This window comes from Lagopus leucura, unplaced genomic scaffold, assembly GCF_019238085.1.
Source record: "Lagopus leucura isolate 7727_CA_CO unplaced genomic scaffold, USGS_WTPT01 Super-Scaffold_100159, whole genome shotgun sequence".
NCBI classification, from domain to species: domain Eukaryota; kingdom Metazoa; phylum Chordata; class Aves; order Galliformes; family Phasianidae; genus Lagopus; species Lagopus leucura.
The window spans coordinates 26,011,959-26,033,031 of NW_024962335.1; the positions used below are offsets into that span (position 1 = coordinate 26,011,959).

At 40.5% G+C, this 21,073-nt stretch overlaps 1 protein-coding gene across 1 annotated transcript in view; it reads left to right on the forward strand.

Annotated features, from left to right (window-relative positions):
• The window catches only part of PIK3C2G (phosphatidylinositol-4-phosphate 3-kinase catalytic subunit type 2 gamma), a 198,553-nt gene that overhangs the window by 92,668 nt on the left and 84,812 nt on the right, over nucleotides 1–21,073 (forward strand). The window lies entirely within an intron of this gene.

Below are 21,073 nucleotides of genomic sequence, written 5' to 3' on the forward strand. Positions count from 1 at the left end.
TAAATATATTCCAAGATTTGTTATCTCAGTGTTATATAAACAGTGGTATTTTTACTAAATAGTTCTTATGTGACTCATGGGTGAAGGATTAATGTGGAATTATTAAGGAATTTTTCACTGAGATGTTTTTAAGGAAAAATATTCAGAAAAAATCAAGATTTTTTTCACAGAAATATTCAACTGAGATGCAAACATGTATATGGTATCAGAAGTACAGGATGAAGCTGAGGAAAATGTCTGGATACTTAACACTAATCATTAGAGATATGAAAGTAGAGACTTATGGCTGAGGTAACCCAGTGAGTGTCACACTGATCTGCTTTTACTAGTTTATCTTTTTTGTTTAGATGTTCTTTTAAAAAATCTTATCCCAAAGCCACCAGCATTTTTTCAGCTCAATCTCGGTGTGGTGAAAGTCATAAAGTCATATTTTAAGACAGTCTCTAGTGTAAAGGTTGTTATAAAAGGTACATCTCCTCCTTTTGGTGGTTGTCTGAATTGCTGATTACTAAATCATTAAGAGATAGTTGCAGTTTGCTTCAAAACGGACCTTTTAAATTTAGTTATCTATGAAATATCATTTGTATCTCAGTTGTGCAGTATGTGAGTGCTGTTCCTTGATGGCAGTTTTTTGAGTGAAAGTCCAATGGAATATGCTGGAAAAAAAATTAAAAATTAAAAAATAAAATAAAACAACAACAACAACAAAAAACAACCACTGTTATGTGGAGGATGGCGTTTATAACAGGCTATAGTGTAAATTCCTGGCAGTATGTATACAGGAAATTATTTGGAAATTTGATCAAAGCTTCAGTGCTGGTGTAGCTTTGTTTTTCATCTCACTTTCTTTCAAAGAGCTAATACAAATCATCTGCACTTGAAATTTTCAAAGGTGAATATGAACTTGTTTCTAGTTGTTTCTATTCAGCTCAGGATTTTAGTAAACCATGGCAAAATTACATGCTGGGTGTTGGTTTCATCAGAAAAAAGACGACTTCTGCTGTTGTTTCCCTTATACGAACCTAGATATACTGTAGTGAACAAGCAAGTGAAAAAAAACATTTTGTTAGTAAAACTGTGAATAGTAAAGCCTTTCTCATTAAAGAGGGAGGGAGAGAGGTAATATAACACAGTAACAAAAACTTTCTAGTCAGCTGAATAAAGAAGCAATAATGTGTACACGAGTGAATGATCTTTTCACTCACACACTAATATATTTCCTTTCTTTACTCATCCGATAAATGTCCTGGAGAGTTCAAATCCTTAGATATAAAAGGTGATTCTAAGTATTTTTTATAAAAACAACAAATGTGCCTTCAACCATCTCTCTCAATAAAATCCTGTTTTATGCTTCTTATTCTTTAATTTTCTAGTTTGTGCAGCAGGGCTTATATCCAAGCAGATTTAAAAACAAACAAACAAAAACAACTGGCTTTGTCTTACATAAATGCTCAGATTTTCATGTTCAGCTTCCTCCAGCAATTGTTCACAGTCTGTCATCCAGTGAAATTAAAATAACAGCTCCCCAAGGCTGCCTCCTGTTCCAGTGCTTTCTCAAATGTACGCTTTGCTGTTTATTTACAGATTTGCATACACTGGTGTATATATTCTCATGCAAGCAATCTTTATCACCTTATCTGTGGTGTTTCATATTTAGAAACTGAATGCTTTCTTCAAGATTCACTAGGAAGTGAGTAAAGGATGTAGTGGGAAAAGCAACGTGCTTCTGACAGTTGGAAAGGTTCTAACTGGGTTTTCCCTCTACCCTGATGTGCACACATTCCTGTCTCTCCTACTTCGAGATCCCAATTCTTCTCCAAGACTCAGAAGTTGAAGAATTCCTTGTTAGCTTGAGATCAGAGGGAATTGCTACAGTATTCCTGATGGAATCAGATTTGAAATGGAGAAGAAGAAACTTCAGACAGGAAAATGATAAAAAGAAGCTTCATAGTTGTAGAGGGAGCCAGAAAGGAGAGCAAAACAAAATATCTGTCTAGGAGGCAAGATGCAGGAAAGTGATAAAAAGGGAGCAGAGATAAAGTAGTGCATTAAGTAATACAGTTCTACTGTGTTCTCTAAGAAAAAGAACTAATTTCTTCCAGCTGTGAAGATTAGATTCAGATGAAGACTTCAGAAAACTGTGAGACCTAGAACCATTTCCATACAAAAAGAAGTATCGTTTCCAAGTATAACCTGTGGTGTTTCTGTCCCCTTCCTGTGTAGTGCAATATTAATTTGATTACCTATATTGCTGTGTGCTCCTCTGGAGACCCTACACATGTAACCACTCTTCTATCTCAGTCCATGTTATTCATTCTAGAAATGAGCAGACATCAATTTCCTTTCAAAGGGGCCACTGGAGTGTTACATTTAATCATTTCACACTCATACACTCTTATGATCCTGACTCTTATACAACTGTCCTCCAATGCCTTTTTTAAGTACCAGGAAGACTGTAGCCCAAACGGTGCTAAGTATGTATGCAGCTGTTCATTCATGTACAGGTGTTTTTTTGTGTTTTGTTTTGTTTTAAATTCTTATTACATTGTATCTGTGCAAGAGAATGTTGTCTAAGCCCTGTCCTGGGCAAAATCCAAGTCTCTTCTGTTACGTACCCAAGGATAGTTCTGGCTGATGTGATTTAGACCATGTAAACAATGATATGGATTCTCAGTTCTTACGCTAAAAGGAATCTGTCTCGCATACATTTGAAAATATTTGCTGTGACATGTGCCCCAGCCAAAAGAGCTTGCAAGAGATTACTATTCAGTTGAAATATAAGATAGCTGCTCCAAAAGTAATGCCTTCAATTTTATTAAGTTGACCCACGACATCAGAGGCAGATGTTGGTATTATGACAGTAGAGACTGAACCTTCCAGCCAATATTCTATTACATTTTGTTGCCATGTGACAGATGACAGCAAAGGGGCAGCCAGACAGAGTGGGTATCTGACATGGAAGTGCATATGAAGCAGAGGTGTGTCACTGAATTTCTCCATGTGGAAAAAATGTCACCTGCTGACATTCATGGTTACTTGCTAAACATTTATGGAGACCAAATGGTGGATGTGAACACAGTGAGGAGGTGGGTGATGTGTTTTAGTGGTGGCAGGCAGCATTGATGTGAAACACAAGCCATGTTCCAGATGGCCATGCACAGCTGTTTCACCAGAAAATGAAGAGCATCTCAATCAGCTCATCTGTACAAAATAGCTAATAGTAGTGTTGGTGGTGGAAAACGTTTTGTAGCTGTGAATTTGCTCTATCAAATACTGTTATTGTACTCTTTTGTCACGGATTTGACCAGATCAATCTATGTCCGTGACAGGGGCGACAGGCCTCTGCCCTCCCCCCCCCACCCCAGTCCCACAAAATGGGAAGGAAGGGAGGAAAAGAACAGCGGCAATAATCTATGGAGGAAAACTTATTTTACTATAATATCGGAATACAAGATAACACAATAGATACAATTTAATTGCAATTGAGATTAATAAATCAGACAAGATGAGAGAGAGAGAGTTCCCGGGACCGATTCAAACCTGAAAAGCTTGGAACGGTCAGGAAAGCACCCTCCAGCACCCACTGCCAGGCAGCAAGAGAGCGCCCCCCCCACCCGGAAGGGCCAGATCCCGTGACTTCTGTAATGTACAGGGATAGGTAGCTGGGATTGGGGCAGTGACACTTTAATGTCCCGTACACTACATGATGTTTTGATGTGGAATACTGAAACCCAAAAACAAAAAAACAAAAACAAAAAACATAGAACCATGACATCTTTGTATCTGTTGTTGTTTGCATGAAAATAAATAGGAGGCATTAATTTCATAGCAACTTACATAATTAATGGAACTGAAGGTAGACCAGATCACAGTGATATTCATATCTTAGAAATGCAGATGTTTGTCTGCTTATTCATGCTTCTACTTCCAAAAAAACATCTGTAATGGCCACCAAAGATATATGGTCTTCCTAAGATTGATCACCGAATCCCTGAAGTCCTGCCTATCATTTGGTCATATCCTTTGAAACCACCCGTGTTCTGAGGACTCAGAGTTGTATGGTTCAAGTACAGCTCAGTTCGTTCCTGTCTCAGAAATTCTCAGCCTAGTTATGAGATCAAGTCCTTTGAACTACTTAGTCCAATATCCGAGCTATCTCTGCTTTGAACATGAGGTCTGACCAAATGCCCTTCTGGGGTTTCTCTCAGTGTCATACATGATTCTGTAAGTTACAAATGAATCCCATAACCGTATTTGCTTATGTACTGATTCAGTTTCCACCTTCCTTTAATTTTTTATCAAAAAGGGTCATCATTAGGGTCATCATTAGCACCCTTTCCCCAGGTCTTTATCTTCCATTTTAAGGATTGTTATATGGACCCTTTCACTGGTAATTTTCTGTAGAGTTCCACTCAGAAAATGGCTAGAAAATAGTACGATGATGAAAATCAGACATTAGAGACAGATGAACTGGAATGGTCAAATACTGTGTTCAGCCCCAAGGAATTCCACTGGCCATAAGTGAAGACAGTGTCAGGCCCCTGTAAATACTCCACCAAGAAAATATTAGTAGTATCTTCCACTCAGAAGTGTAATGAAGTATGCTTTTACCTCTTCTAGATTCCTTAATTTATAAATAACATTCATTTGTAGCCATTGATGGATTTTATGTTATATATTAGAATCACAGCAGAGGTAGGCACTGCTTTTCGCAATGTCTCATGAAAAGGAATCTGAAGACAAGCTAAACATACCCCAAATTATTTAGTTAAAAATAAATAGATAAGTAGAGGGACTGTGTTCAACAGTGTTTAAATGAAGAGTAGCTTCTTATATTTTTATTCATTTGTTTTAGTCAGAAATTCTTCAAACGGAAAATAAGAGGAGAAAACCTTTAAGATAAATTCCCTAAATGTTTTATTTTGCTCACATTGCATACTTGCGTTTAAAGTTCTGCAAGTAGAAGAAAATATACAATTTGATGACTATACTGTACAAAAAGCTATAAGTGACAGCTAATAGTCTTTGGAATAAGAAACTAGTAGTTTTCAATTAGTATTAAATGCAAAAATTTTATGTCAGCTGATATTAAATGGATATAAATGTCTGAATTAGTAAAAAATTTGATTTTACTGAACTGACATTAATCAAGCTAATAGTTTCAGCATGGCAGCTGCCATTTTGGCTAATGCAGAAGAGATTGAAGAGGAAATTTCAGAGCAAAGTCCATGGACATGAATAAACTTAAAGAAGAGTCTTTAAGAGTCATAAAAGCTGTAACTCATTATAGTTTTTTACTTACGTAAGGTCTTGTTTTTACATCACCAAGGGAAATAGGATTCTGTCCTGCAAATAAAATATTGCTATCTGTAATAATTATCCTGTGGGCACCAAGCACAATGGAAATCAGACAGCAACCAAGATTTCAACACTGCTTAGGGCTTGACTTGACTTTACAGTAGCTGATAAAAGCTGATAAAGCTCTGCTTACGTTATTTGGCTAATTTCTGCTTTGACCTGTAGCATTTTCTTTGTTGAGTCTGAGCTGTCTTTGTGATTGGTGTTAAAATTTGGTGTTTATTCTTCTACTTAACTTTCTTGAAAATACCGTTTTGTGATGTGTGGTAATTTCTCTCCGGAGAAGCATTTTTATTAATTGAACTTTTCTTTTTAGCATAGGTATTGCTTAGCTAGCTTCTACATTACTTGAATAACCCACAGATATCATGCATGTGTTTCTGTTGATAGCACAGTTTGTTGAATTGAGTTTAAGCAACCATCATGAAAAATATTCTTGCAGTTGTCAGTGCTTTGTGCTGTGCGTCTCTCAGAAGTATATTTCTTGGTCATGGTATGAAAATGAAAAGCCAGTTGAGTAAAAGCCCATTTTAATATCAATTTTAGCATTAGTTTTAAGCTGACACAAGCAAAGTCTTCAGTTGTTGCCCTGCTTTGTTGTCAGATTTTTTAAATAGAAATTTGCAGGAGGTTTAAACTGTAATTTGCCAGGCCCTAGTTTGCTTGCCCATGAGTACTGACACTGCTTTGCTATTAGAGATAATATGATGCTTATCCATATTATTTTTTGTCGCACAGACTTTTCCCACTTAGCAGAAAATGATTATAAGGAGAAATGTGGGTGATTTGGGATATTTGTCCACAAATAATGGGAGTGAGTACGAGTCTTTTGAGGGAGGGAAGGAAAGTTATGTTTTCTGCCACTTGTCCAGCTGTACCCTTAAATGGACTGAGCACAAGGGCAGCATCTGATGCAAGAAAGATAATGGTAGCAGATGCAATGAGTTTCAAAGTCCCAGTAGCATTTTTTCTTGAATCTCTGATCTATATTTATTCAGCCAGTGCAGAGGCAGCCCCTGGAGATCATGTTCCACTCTTTACCTGCTCAGGACATATGGAAAAATAACACCTGCTTACTGCAGCAGTACATCCAGAAATGGGACTGTGACTCTTGGAACTAGAGCTCAGCTTTTCATCACAGCAACTAATCTGCATTCTGCTTTTCTCATGAGTGAAAAGAAGCCCAAGGTTGCTATTTTCTCCCAGATGATTGGAAGATGCTGGCTATATGAATACCACACAGGGAGGATGTGGCAATGTTATTAATCAGAGCTATTTGCCATAGAATTTACCTCTATGACATAAGAGCAGCTTGCAAAGAAACACTGCATTCTCTGGAGAAGGTAGATAATCCTTTGAAAAGGAAAACAAAAGCAAACAAATAAAACATAGGAAATAATTTTGCTACAGTCTCCCAGCAAGTAAAAACAGAAACTCAAAACAGAAAAAAAAAATTATTTTATCTTCCTTAAACTTTAACCTTAAGACTATAGAATGTGCTCTCAAGAGAGTCATGTAATATTTCCTTGATAAAAGCTCAAGAAGTAATGCCTTCTTGGCTGGGGTTCATTAGAAGGGAATTCAGATGATTCAAATATTTATTCAAGTTCAGACCCTTGGCTGAACATGTTTCAGTAGAGCTAAGATGGGTTTGTAAACCCAGATGAAACTCAACATCTACAACCCATCAATGAAAGGGCAACAGGCTATCTGAAATGCAAGAAAAATTTCAGCAAGCCTCTGACTAAGCCAACCTAATTACATATAGGTCTATTCCTCTCTTCCCTACTGTGCTTGCCCTCCAGCTCTTCTATTTTCCTTGGTAACTAGGCCAGTTGTTGACTAGGAATATACCCTTGGGCCAATTAAAGGAAGGTTTTCTCTTGCTAATATTTTACAGCAAGTTTTCCCTGAAATATCAGCTTAATTTCAAATTCCCACTTCTCATTTTACAAAGCCAATATTTGGTGGAAATAAAGTGGCAAAATTGAAGAAAGATGAGAGCTGGATCAGTATTTTAAAAAGAAATCTAAAGATATTTGTCTAGCCTGCTCTTCTTTCCTACTCTTGCAAAAGAAGCTTGAAGCTTGATATATAGAGGAGGGGTAGAGAGGGGAGGAGAGAAAAGCATAGATAGCAAGGAAAGAGGATGAAAAAGAAAAGCAGAGAGGAAGAAACTGAAATAGAAAGAAGGGGCACGAAGAACAGAAATATGTTCTTTACAGTGCAAATTCTTGTTCTTTTGTCCTGCCACTGACAGAAATGAGCTGACAAGGAATGGTTTTAATTAAACAAAAACATGGTACATACAGTCTTGTTTTAGGAAGACTGCAGAATAGCCTTATGCATCAAGAGAACTGCAGTTTGAAGAGATCTCTCCCTTAGAAGAGCCATAATCATTAAAAGATTAACAAGTGTTATTGGTACTCTAGAGACTTGCATACTGAAAAGTCTGATTCTCTGTCTTCAGTTCCCTGCAAACAAATGAGTTTTCCTTGTTATTTTTGAAGTGTTAAGGACCATGTGTCTTCATGATATCATTTTATTTGAGGTATGGAGGTTCTCTGAGTTATTCTTTTGACAGTGATGCGCACACATGCACAGAGGTAGCAAGTTGCTGTGATCTGATGATCTGATCCGTGCGTCCTTTGTTGTCATGCAGCATTAATCCAACTGCTGAAGCTGTGCTCTTCAGCAGATTTCTCTAATGAGATACCACATGGCAAATTTCCAGAAATAGAAGACTTGACATCTTACAGAAAGCGCACTACATACGATATGAGAGGAATGCTTAAAACAAATTTCTGTAATCCCATAGTTGTATTAAGGTGCCTTCATTACTAAAACACATACAGTGACATCTGCTGAAGGCTCATTATACCTTCTTATTGCTGTGTAAGCAGTGATCTGGAAAAAAAAGTCCTTTGTTAGATACTAGCAAAAGAGTAAGTGGGACACCAGCTATAGTGGAGATGTCTAGATGATAGCAAAGATCCAGGAGAGAGTGACATATCAGGAAATAATGTGGGATTGCGTTCTAGTTCTTGCACCCACATTAACTGCACTTAAAACACAATAGATCTATAGAGCTTCTTCAAGAGAAGTGATGTTGCCTTATGTTAACTCCTAATGTTTTGTGTCAAATGTTATCCATTTTTCCTTTGCTACTGACAGTTGAGTATTGTGTCTTTAAAAAATCCGAGAGAAACTCTACTTGAAACAATTTAGACATTGTTAAACAAAGCAAATTCTTGCGAGTGCAGAGAAAATAGAAAAATTAACAGCCCATCTCAAGACTGACTGCCCTGCAGAATAAATTCTTATGAATGACATATATTTTCTAAAATAATGTCACTCTTTTTCCTATCCACCTCTGCTCTCTCCTTTCCCCACCTACCAAAAATACCTGTTCCTCCATGCACAGAGTGAGTCATAAGAACAGTAATTTGAAAGCCCTAAGATTATAAACTACAGATCTGGCTCACAAAGTATGAATAAAACCTGTTACTATTCCTTACATAAGCAGCCAAAGGCCATATTGGCCTTGTAGAAAGACAATTTTATTTTTCTCCCTGAAGCTACATCTGTATTGGTATGTAAAAAGAAGAATGGGGAAAAAAGCGTGTGCAGCATTTATAAGAGAATTTAACCAAAATGCTTCAGTGTAGCTCAGGTTTAATTCTGCACTTTGCTGTATATTTCATTTGCCCAGTGCATGTAGAGCCACGCAGAATTACTTCTGTGTCATACATTTTGTTTCATAGTGTCACAGGGTTTTTTTGCTCCTGCTGTGAATCTAATAGGAAGTTACAGAAGCTATTCAAGGCCATTCTGGACGACATGAACTACCTAAACAATAGGAAGAAGAAGAAAAACATTTGTCACGTTCTCCTTAGTATATTGTTGAAATAACTGTGGCCCAAATTCAGATATAGTACAAAGCTTTGAAACTCTGTGACCCCATTTGCTCAACTGAGCCCTCTCGAACATGGATTAATTTTGTATTTTATTTATATGATTTGAAAGCAGAGTAGCCTACTCACTTCCTGTATGCAATTAATTGCTGGCATATTTGGATATCATCCCATTAAAGCCATTGGGTCTGCTTATTTTAATGGTGATTATCCCTTCTAATCCCACTCATTTAAAGCTTCCAGTGCAGTTACCCACTGGGAAGAATACAGTTTCTGTTGTGACTGGAATGAATGGCTTGCTTCAGTTTCTGTGCTGCAAATTTACTCCAAGCCATTACAAAGATACGTGATTTACAACTCTTAAGCTTTCTGATTCTGGTGTAAGTGAGGTACTGTATGACATGCTGACTATAACATGACATTTGTTCAGAGGAGAAAATCTGCAGTTTTTAAATGTGCCCAGGCAGAGACATACATAAACACACCTAGAAAGTACTGGTAAAGATGGAACCATACCTCTCAAATGTACTGCCTGTCTTGAAAGCTGTATTTCACAAAATCACAGAATCACAGAATTGTAGGGGTTGGAAGGGACCTTCAGAGATCATTGAGTCCAACCCCCCTGCCAAAGCAGGTTCCCTACAGCAGGTCGCACAGGTAGGCATCCAGGCAGGTCTTGAACATCTCCAGAGAAGGAGACTCCACCACCTCCCTGGGCAGCCTGTTCCAGTGCTCCGTCACCTCACTGTAAAGAAGTTCTTGCGCGTGTTTGTGCAGAACTTCCTATGCTGCAGTTTCCAGCCGTTTCCCCTTGTCCTGTCTCCACTCACCACTGAAAAGAGTCCGGCCTCGCCATTCTGCCCCCCACACCTTAGATATTTATCGACCTGGATCAGGTCCCCTCTCAGTCTTCTTTTCTCAAGGCTGAACAGACCCAGTTCACTCAGCCTTTCCTCATAGGAGAGATGCTCCAGGCCCTTCACCATCTTCGTGGCCCTCCGCTGGACTCTTTCCAGGAGATCCCTGTCTTTTTTGTACTGGGGAGCGCAGAACTGGACGCAGTACTCCAGATGAGGTCTCACCAGGGCAGAGTAGAGGGGGAGGATCACCTCCCTCGACCTGCTGGCCACGCTCTTTCTAATGCACCCCAGTAAGCCATTGGCCTTTTTGGCCACAAGGGCACACTGCTGGCTCATGGCCAACCTGTCGTCCACCAAGACACCCAGGTCCCTTTCCGCAGAGCTCCTCTCAAGCAGCTCATCCCCCAATCTGTACTGGTGCATGGAATTATTCCTCCCCAAATGCAAGACTCTACGCTTGTTTTTGTTAAACCTCATCCTTTTTTTTTTTTGCCCAGCTCTCCAGCCTTTCCAGGTCTTCCTGAATGGCAACACAGCCTTCAGGCATGTCAGCCAATCCTCCCAACTTCATATCATCAGCAAACTTGCTGAGGGTGGCCACTATCCCCTCATCAAGGTCATTGATGAAGATGTTGAACAAGACCGGACCCAGCACAGACCCCTGAGTAACACCGCTAGTTACAGGCCTCCAACCGGACTCTGCACCGCCAACAATGACCCTCTGTGCTCTGCCAGTCAGCCAGTTCTCAACCCACCTCACTGTCCACTCATCTATCCCACACTTCCTCAGCTTTGTTATAAGGATGTCATGGGGGACAGTATCAAATGCCTTGCTGAAATCAAGGTAGACTACATCCACTGCTCTCCCCCTATCCACCCAGCCAGAGACAACATCATAGAAGGCTACCAGGTTGGTCAAGCACGACCTCCCCCTGGTGAACCTGTGCTGACTACTCCTGATAACCTCCTTTTCTTCCAGTTGTCTGGAGATGACATCCAGCACACGCTGTTCCATCACCTTTCCAGGGACAGAGGTGAGGCTGACTGGCCTATAATTGCCTGGGTCTTCCTTCTTGCCTTTTTTGAAGACCGGAGTGACGTTGGCTATCTTCCAGTCTTCAGGCACCTCCCCTGTCCTCCAAGACCTCTCAAAGATGACAGAAAGCGGTTCAGCAATCACCTCTGCCAGCTCCCTCAGCACCCGTGGATGAATCCCATTGGGTCCCATGGATTTGTGAACATTGGTGATGCCTAGGCGCTCCCGGACCACCTCTTCCCTGACAGAAGGGAGGTCTTCCATTCCCAGATCCTCTCACTAACCTCCAGGGTCTCAGATTCCCGAGGGGGAGCTTTTTCACTGAAGACAGAAGCAAAGAAGGCATTCAGTATCTCCGCCTTCTCAGCATCCCCCGTTACCAGAACACCCCCGTCACTTAGCAGGGAAGCCACATTCTCCCTAGTCTTCCTTTTACTGTTAATGTACTTGAAAAAACCTTTTTTATTATCCTTTATCCCCTTTGCCAGATTTAATTCCAGGCGGGCTTTAGCCTTCCTCATCGCATCCCTGCAGACCCTGACAACATTCCTGTATTCTTCCCAAGTAGTCAGACCCTTTTTCCACATTTCATGGGCCTTCTTCTTTCCTTTGAGTTTGTGCACGAGCTCCTTGCTCATCCACACAGGTCTCCTGCCACCCTTTCCCGATTTCTTCCTCACAGGGACGCACCATACCAGCCCGCCCCTTGATTCTTACCCACAAGCTCTCCACTGCTACACCGCTCTCCCCCGGGTGGATTTCAATACATTCAAGCTGCTCTCTTACATAAAGAGCAAATGTAAGAGCAAATATGTATTTCTTACTACATGCACAACAATATTACCCCATTGCTAATCTTCATGCAGATATTAAATATAATTTTTATTTTTATTCTGATCACAGTTTTCAGAGGGTGAGTTTAATCATTCTCTTTGTTTCTATTCACTATGATAGCAGTACTCTCTCTGTTGAGAGCAGTTGTTATACATGCAGTTGCACTTCTGAGCTTAAGTATGTCACCCTTGGTGTTAATGACACTCCAGTGTGAAGGAGTTCTCATTTCCGGTGCTTCTTCAGATTGACATTTTATATACAGACAATATTGGAAACAGCCACTAACTCTGTTGTGGTATTCTTCTGCAGGTAATTTTTATGTTCATGAAATGATAAAATATGGTCTTCTGCTTGCAGATCCCAATCAAAGCAGAGGAGAATGCTAGAAAGAAAATTATTTTAACAAAAATTCTCTTTTTTTATTAAAAAAAACACCCTGAAACAGAAGGACGTAAACTGCTTAAACTTTGTTCCAGTAGACAGTTCTTATGTCATTTATATTGATATTAGTATGTCCATTCAACCAATTGCAGAAGACATCTTCTACGTATGATGATTTCTTGCTTAGACAGTAGGTGGCATCTGCATTGTGATAGTGATAAGTAGTGCCTGTGTGCCATTATGCTATTTTATTAATTCTTTATACAGCTCATTTTCAAGGCATATGTTCTTTCTACTTCAAGCACAACTGCTTTTATCTGGAGTTTATTTTCTCAATACAACTAACTATATTATGTATCAGTAAAGGCATTGCTCTACTAGGTAACTTTAGCAGGTATTTGCAATCCACTCACAGGAAATAGGTCTTTGTTTTCTGCTAAGTTTTGTTCAGTCAGCAAGACATGTGTGCCACAAGGAAGGCATTCAACCGGTGTAGGGGGAATGTGGTCAACCGAATTTACTGGATCAAGTGATTTGTCTGGATGCAAATTCTGTTGCTTAGTTCATAAGATCTTCAGGAGATCAGCAAATAAAGGCAGCTAGTCCCTGGGCACCCATAGAAATGTTGTTTCTCAAGCCTAAGCAGCATATACTATAATGTCTGCCACATTTTTTTTGTCTAAGGGAGACTGATATGTTAGACATCTGTTCTAAGTTACAATAGAAAAAACGATTCAGAAAAACTAATCAAAATGTATCTTACGACTTTTTAAAATAAAATTTTACTTTAAACAAAAGTACTTTTCATTCCAGGGTAATGCTTTGAAAAATTAGTCCATAAGAGCAGTTCTGTTGTATGAGAAGTGGCAGGTGCGAGTGATTTGTAAGTTTCTTGTGTGAGAGCTTTGAAGAACCAAAAGTGGACTGGTGCTGCAAGATTCCAAACAGAGGCTACACCTCCATCCTGGAGGATTACTTGGTTGGAAATATTCAGATAAAATAATGCTTCATTGAATCTCCTGAAGAAATGTAAACTGTCATTCTCTTCTTTTTCTACAATAAAAACAAATGAGAGAAGAAAGATCAGCAGAGGCACTAGTGATCTGCCAGCTCTCTTGTGATTCTTTTTTTCTGGTTCTGTACTTATTCAAAGGACAGGAAAGTGAATGTGAGTTCAGTCTTGGTCTTTCCAGTAGAGTGGATGGCTTTTCATTATCTTTCTGTAATTCCATGGAAAATGCCTGGTTCCGCAATCATCAGAGAGCACTGCTATTCTCATCCTGGTTGTATGTTAACTCTTCTGCCCACTTGACTTTGCTCCCTATCCTGCCTTGCAGAAACTGTGTTGTTCTCAGTGCATTATACCTTTTTTTGTTTATTTGTTTGTTTGGGGATTTTTTCTTGTTCGTTTGCTTTTACATCTGCCACTTTGCTGATTTCTGATTTCCACAATAAGTGTAATCAAGCCCTTTTAAAATTTGAGGTTAGTTTGAAAAGGCAATTATTATTCTGTATCTATTTTCTAGAGTACATTGACTGTGAGAACAGAGCCACCTTAAAGCTTTCCAACAAGTTAAATGAAATTAAATTTTGATGTCTAATGAAGGAGTATTTACCTCACAGGTCCTATGAAGGAGGCTGGGAACAGAGTTTGCATTGAAATAAGTGCAAGCATTCTTTTCTGTTCTCTGAAGCAAAAGCTGCCGTCCTACAGACAGATTCTTGGGCGCATTATCAAGTTCAGTCATCTGTCCTAGGCACTGGCAAAGTCATCAGAAAAGCCGCAGTCATATTTGCCAGCTTGGCACCCTGCTGCCTTAGAATTTGTCTGTTTCTAAATAGGCCATGCCTGAGAGGACCAGTTCGTAAATGAAAAAGATGAATTCTGTACACTTGGCTGTACCCTGCACAGGAGTAGGGCAGCTGTGGGAAGGAGATGGAGGACAATTCTTGGAATTCTTTGAAGTGTCTATGTAGTATTTGTTATGTTGATATCTCTATCAAAGGAATTATTAGTGTCATCAATGGTAGGAGAGTAAAAACTTGCACAGTGTAACCTTGGGGAGATAAAAGAGAAGACTAAGAAATGTCTTATTTGCAACCAGGTAACTAATAGCAGCAATTGCCTACTCATCCTTACGACCCTTCACAGGCTACATGGAAGTACTAATTTTCAACTGCTGATTTTTCTCTTCTCTCTTGTACTTGTTTCTGTGAGTAATTTGCAGTGGGATTTAAGAATCTGCAAAGCCCAAGCTCAACCCCTCTGGCAAATTACCTGTTATTTACCCTCTTAAGTATAAACAGTAAGATGTTTTCTTCAACGATATGGAAATTAAATCCCTGGTATGCTCTGGGTATGTTCCATTGCTCCATGGCAATATAAAGCAGTAATGAGACCTTAAGAATGCGGCAGGATATCTAATGAAAATCAGGTTGGATGGCAACCTTAGACATGGAAGTTGTGCAGCAGTAAAGAACTGCATTTTGTGTGCTAATCGTTGATATGAAAAGCTGCAGAGAAACATTTTAAATTAACTGTTACTATAATTAGCAGTAGTCTTATATTCACGCTCTCTCCTTCTGTGAGTAGTCCTGTCTCCAGCTAAGACAAACAGAAAACAAGCATATAGAATACCTCCATGACAAAGTGTATTGACTTCCATGCTCACATTCTGCCAGAAGCTGATCCTGACAGTAAGAACCTCAGCACAACCCTGAAATCACAAAGAACTTCATTTTCATGGTGTGTCTCTGAATTTGAAACACCTTGAGCAAAGCATACACAGTGTGCTAGCAGGGCCAGCTTTTGTGTAAGAAATATCAGATATCACTTGTAATAGGGTCTATACTGATCACACCACATCTTAGGTGTCTTTTTCTACAGTGTAGTCTAATAGGCTGTCTGCAAGCTAATCTGTCCTATCATACATTACCTTATGATTTACAGTGTTCCAGTTTCTGAAGGATATGAGGAGCAGATGTTCAAGCAGGAAAGTTGACTGAGCAGCCTACTTCTTCCACCTGCCTGCCAGCTCCCAACCCAGAGAGCAGACGGTGCCTACTGCAAAGCCATTTGGGTACCAGCTTTCTCCTCTCCCCACACTGTACCAGTAGAATGTGAACACATCACCTGTTTTGATAACAAGATGCATCTCATCTCATTCCTTTCCTTCGTTATAGTATTTTCTTTTTCATTTCCCTTTTTTTCCAGAGCTGCTCATTTTAGCACTGCTTTTCCTTCTCTGACACAAGAGATAACTCAGCTGGATTCTGTCCCATCTTCCCTTCTGCCCTGTGGCCAAAATCTCTGTCTGGAGAGGGCTGGCTCTTGATTTTCTCTCCCTGGAAAATACAAATACACACTTCTGCTGCTGCAGGAGCCAGAAAAAGGAGGCTTGAGCTGCACTGCAGGTGTGGAGTTGGTGAATATAAAAAGGAAGAAAAGCAGTTGTTTGCAGAAGGATGTTAGAAGCATGTCTCAGAGCACCCCAGTATATGTCTGATTGCTGCTGAACAGAGGAAGTCTAGTTGACTTCACTGCTAACTCTCAGGTCAGAACCTTTCTGTTTCCAGCCCCGTTATGCTATATCCTAGAAAGTGACTTCTAGACAGTGCATCTGAATTCCCCTGTACTTGTTGAGGGCAACGGCATTTGTCCCAAGTCAGAATCTTGAAGAGTGAGGAAATCTCTCTTGTTACTGACAGCAAGATCTTCTAGCTAGATCAAGCAAGTTTTTATGTTGAGTTCTATCTTGCAGATACTGTGAAAATTGTCAGAAAAAAAAAATAATAATAAATCTTCATATATTTCTTTATTGTCAGCCCTGAGTTTTAAATCATTCCAATGTAGTCTTCCTCTGTCACAGCTAGGTGTCCAGTCCTATCTTGAAAATTTCATCAGTATCTTGAGTATTTCTCCATCCTGTGACCTCAGAAGTTGTATTTTCCAATCTCTGCCAAGCTCTTGCAATGGCAGACTGAAGATGTGTGGGCCAGGAAAGTGGAAAGACAGAATTACAACTACATATTTGTTCAGTCATTGAGTAAACATTTTAGCAAAGCCTACAATGAGTCATCAGATTAAAAGCTGGCCTTTGTATCCTCCTTGGGACTTGCTTTTATGAAATGAACATAGAAGTCAGACCGAGTTAATCCAAATTGTTTCGAAACTGAGGTCTACAGGATTTTAAAAGCACGCTTATCCCAGTGGGCAGGCAGAAGAGAGTTGCGTTGCCTCTGCTGCTTTCGCTGGGCATATTTTGAGAGCAGAGCTCTGAAGTGAAGACCCTCCTGGGGCTGCAGAGTAGCACATGGACTGTCAAAAGCTGCTGTGTGGATTCAAACTGTGGAGTGTGTGCTGGGCTGCAACTGGCAGGAAATGGATTTTAACAGTGAGACATGATGACTGCTTCAACTTCATCACAGCCTGGATCACAAAAGCATGTCTGAGGGAATTCAGGCTCTATCCATCCTCTGTACTCATGTACAGCTTATGCACAAACTATCTGAATCTGACCCATAATCTTTTCATGGGTTGAAACAAAATATTTATTAAGCATGTGTTTGCATTAAGATTTATCTAAGCTTATTCTATGTGAACAATTAACCATAAAAGTAATCAAAACATGGGTCTGCTCAGCTGATCCACCTTCTGTGGAGTGTAACTGTTCAAAATAAGGAAAACATTTTTCTTGTGTTATTTTGCTTCCTCTCTGAATCCTAAGCCTTCCATTTTAGGAAAATTAAAGTTGTTTTAATGTTCTGTGTCTGGGAGAATAAGAGGGATATCTCAACATGAAAAAGTAGTGTTTCTGGTTTCTATAAATATTTACTATGAAAAATAGACTAGGTGAATGAATATTCACTTGGAGCACAAGCCTTATGAGGAGTGGCTGAGAGAACCTACCTGAAGGCAGGTTGTGGTGAGGTGGGGGTTAGCCTCTTCTTCCATATTAATAGCAATAGGACTAAAGGGAGTGGCCTCAAGTTTCACAAGGGAAGGTTCAAGTTGGATGTTAGGAAGAACTTCTCCGAAAGAGTGGTCAGGTGCTAGAACAGGCTGCCTGGATAGGTGGTGGAGTCACCAACCCTGGATGTTTTCAAGAAATGTTTAAGTGTTGTACTGAGGGACATGGTTTAGTGGGAAATACTGGTGATAGGTGGATGGTAGGACTGGGTGATCTTAGAGATATTTTCCAACTATGATGATTCTGTGATTCTGTGAATATGTTTTAAACAATTGGGATTTGATTTCAATGCAAGTGCAAGTGTGTACAGAAGATTCTGCACTGGTGTAATCTGGCACGTTCAAACTATAGATCATGGTGATGTAGTCTTTTCATAAATGCACCTGCACTTGTCTTTGTGGGGCAGAAATGAACAAGTTCACAGAATCACAGAATCACAGAATAGCAGGGATTGGAAGGAACCTTGAAAGATCATCTAGTCCAATCCCCCTGCCAGAGCAGGAACACCTAGATTAGGTCACACAGGAATGCATCCAGAAGGGTTTTGAATGTCTCCAGAGAATGAGACAACCTCTCTGAGCAGCCTGTTCCAGTGTTCTGTTACCCTCACCGAGAAGTTTTTTCTAGTATTTATGTGGAACCTGCTATGTTACAACTTCTACCTGTTGCCCCTTATCCTATCATTAGACGTCACTGGGGACTTCTGACTGTCACCCAGGCAGGGGCCATCACTAATTTAAACCAAAATGTTTTCCTTTAGTTCTGTGTTTGTCCTGACAAATGCCAATTCTTGTTTTCAATTCAAACATCTCTGTTAATTAACCAGTTAGTTGTTGAGGGGAAGTGAAATGCTGTGAGTTTTGTGATTCTGTAGTTCTGTGTTCAAAATGGGCTTTTTCCTATGTTCGTGATGTGAAATATCCCCGCCACATAGCAGAGTGTTGAGGCAGGGCAAGGGGACAGCTGTGGTGTGTGCAATGTAGTGGTTGGTCCTTGCGATGGAAATGAGGGCAGCGTGTCCTGCTGTGGGGTACGTGCTTGTGTGTCAAAGGCAAGAAGGAGATGCAGAAACCTACATGCAAACTCTAAGGTTCCTAAAGCAGAGAGACAATTATTATTTTTCTTTTAAAAAAGAAAATGTGTTTATTTTGTTTTGCGGTTTTTCATTATTTTGTGTCGTTTTAAATTGCTGATTGCCCAGTCTTGAAAGAAAAGTCCGAACAAAGCATCCGGACTGGACCTTCTTGCTGAAGTTCAGTACTTCTTTCCATCCAAACCAACGTCTAGTCCTCCACAGCTGCCTCTGCCTCTTCTTTTACTTCTTCTCCCACCCTGAGCTGGGATGAGGGAGAGGGACAGGAAGGATGGGCTCATGGGAGCCTTAGCTGTCACGAGAAGAATTATCAGGAAATGAAGGCTCCATGTGAGCCTGTAGGCTGGTGCTGAGTTCAGGCTCTCCTGGCTAACAGTAAACTTACAGGATCCATGCCCCCCCTGCGATGTTCGAGGCCCCCAGTGTTGAGGTCCCTCTGTTGGATTCCTCCCTCTGGCCTGGCACAGCAGCTCGAAGGATGGCTGTCCCTGCCCTGCCCTCTTCCTCAGGACTTGGTGAAGAAGAGATGAGAGGTCTTGGGAAGGGGCAAGGAAAGGAGACAAGAAGGAAGGGCTCGTAGGAGCCTTGGCTGCGGAAAGGAGAATGACCAGGAAATGGAGGCTCCATGTGAGCCCACAGGATGGCCACAATGATCTTGGGGCTCTCCTGGGTAAGACCAAACTTACAGGACAAGAGGATCACTGCCAGCGTTGAGGCGGCCATTTCAAGGGAGGTAGACGGATCCTGGCGCCCCTGCGATGTGCTCTGGGGCGCGACCTCTTTCTGATCAGCCTGGCAACAACAGAGTGATGTCCACTCTGCCCCAATGAAGGTGGATCCACCTCCATCAGGTTGTCTTCTGGGGGTGGATCCACCTCCGTGGGCTGTGCACTGCTTCCAGGCGGGTCCACCTCCATGGGCTTGATGTCATCACCCATTTCCAGCAGCCGCCTCTTCTTAGTGGGTGGCTGCTCCATCTTATCCTTAGAAATAATGAGTATCTCTTTCCGAGACTCAGAGTCCAGCAGCCTCTAGCTGAGTCAGCTCAGGGACTGCCGTTGGGGGCAGCTCGGTGGCCATGGCAACAGGATTCTGAGTGCCCCATGCTGGCCCAAATGCAGTGGCTGGCAGTCGCATTGGACAGCCTGTGAGGCTCTTCAGGCCTGGTGCTGGGATTTTCCACCCAGAGAATGGGAAGACTGATTAGGGATTGCTGTCCTCAGCCAGTTCTCTCCTTGGCCACAGAACGGGTGGTTGAAGGTGAGGTAACCTTAGTATGTAACAAAATTAATGCATCTAAGCAAGAAAACTATTATTTTGAAATGAAAACATGATAAAGAGCAACAAAAACATAGAACTAGTGGGATATGTGACCTTGTTTTTGTGATACTGATATGTCAGTCTGGTTCGATGGCAGTGGCTGCAATTCTCATTGAGTTCCTGAGGTGTTCATCAGAGGTTTCTTACATACTTTACTCTTTCTGTACTTCCTGCTTGGAAAGAGTTGCTCACAAATGTATGTACAGCCAAAAAGCAATGACACAAATAAGACACAATTGTGAATTGAGAGGTATTTCTTCCTGGTCAGATAGGGAACAAGTATCATTCTACCTGTGTTCCAAGGGAAATGCAAACTGTTTAGCTGCACTGAGACTAAGCTGGGCTCTGCTTCATTAAACTAAAATTCTTGCCTATATGATAGTTCAGACAGAACTAGTAATGCTTGCCTTTAAAAAAGCAATCACCAAGTATGTTCCTGACTTGCTGTTGAAAGTGATTTTATTTTAAATCATCTCGTTTGCCTGTAGCTGAGCTAGGAAGGCCAAGGTGGGATTCAGTAGCCTAAACTCAGGCTATTTTACACAACACAGGGTGACTGAAGACAACTGCTCGGGTTTGGCACGTAGCAGATATTGCCTCTAGTAAGCCCATGTCCTTCCAAGGCAGCAGCTGGAGGCCAAATGGGAATTTCTAGGACATCTAAAATGGCACAAGGTATCTGCATTCAAGTAAAATAATTACATCTCATTGAAACTTGGAGTTAACTGGTGTGAAATCTGAAAGAATTGGTTTATCAACCACCATATATGCTTGTGCTTGCAGCCATCTTCAGTCTGTGCAAAAACTATTTGTATTTCTTTCCAGTCCAAAAAGTAATTATTTATGTTTATCAAACTACAGGAAGAAATGTTATTTCAATCTCCTTCAGAGAGTTTGATAAACTTCTCATGTACCTTCCCTTTCATGTCTAGATATTTCAGATAGAAACACTGCACAGTTTTCAAGGATTTTCAGTACTTATAAACCTTTAGATGTTCAGAGTTTTTGTGTAACCAGGAAGGCTTTTCAGAATCTAGTAGGTGATCTTATTCGGCTCTGACCTTTAAAGGAAAAGAGGATCTAGAAAGTGATTGCCTTATGAAAGGTGAAGGAATACTTCATTACCAAAACATGCATGTACTGTAGTAGCAGTGTTGTAGCACCTTATATATGATTTGAAGGAGTCAGAGTCTAACGGCATTACAATTTTTTACCTGTAGATAGAAGTGCTTGATAAGTCTTGTGCTTGCTTTTGGTTATGTGACATACTCAGGTGTGCTGAGTTTACACAGTCAACTTCTCCAATT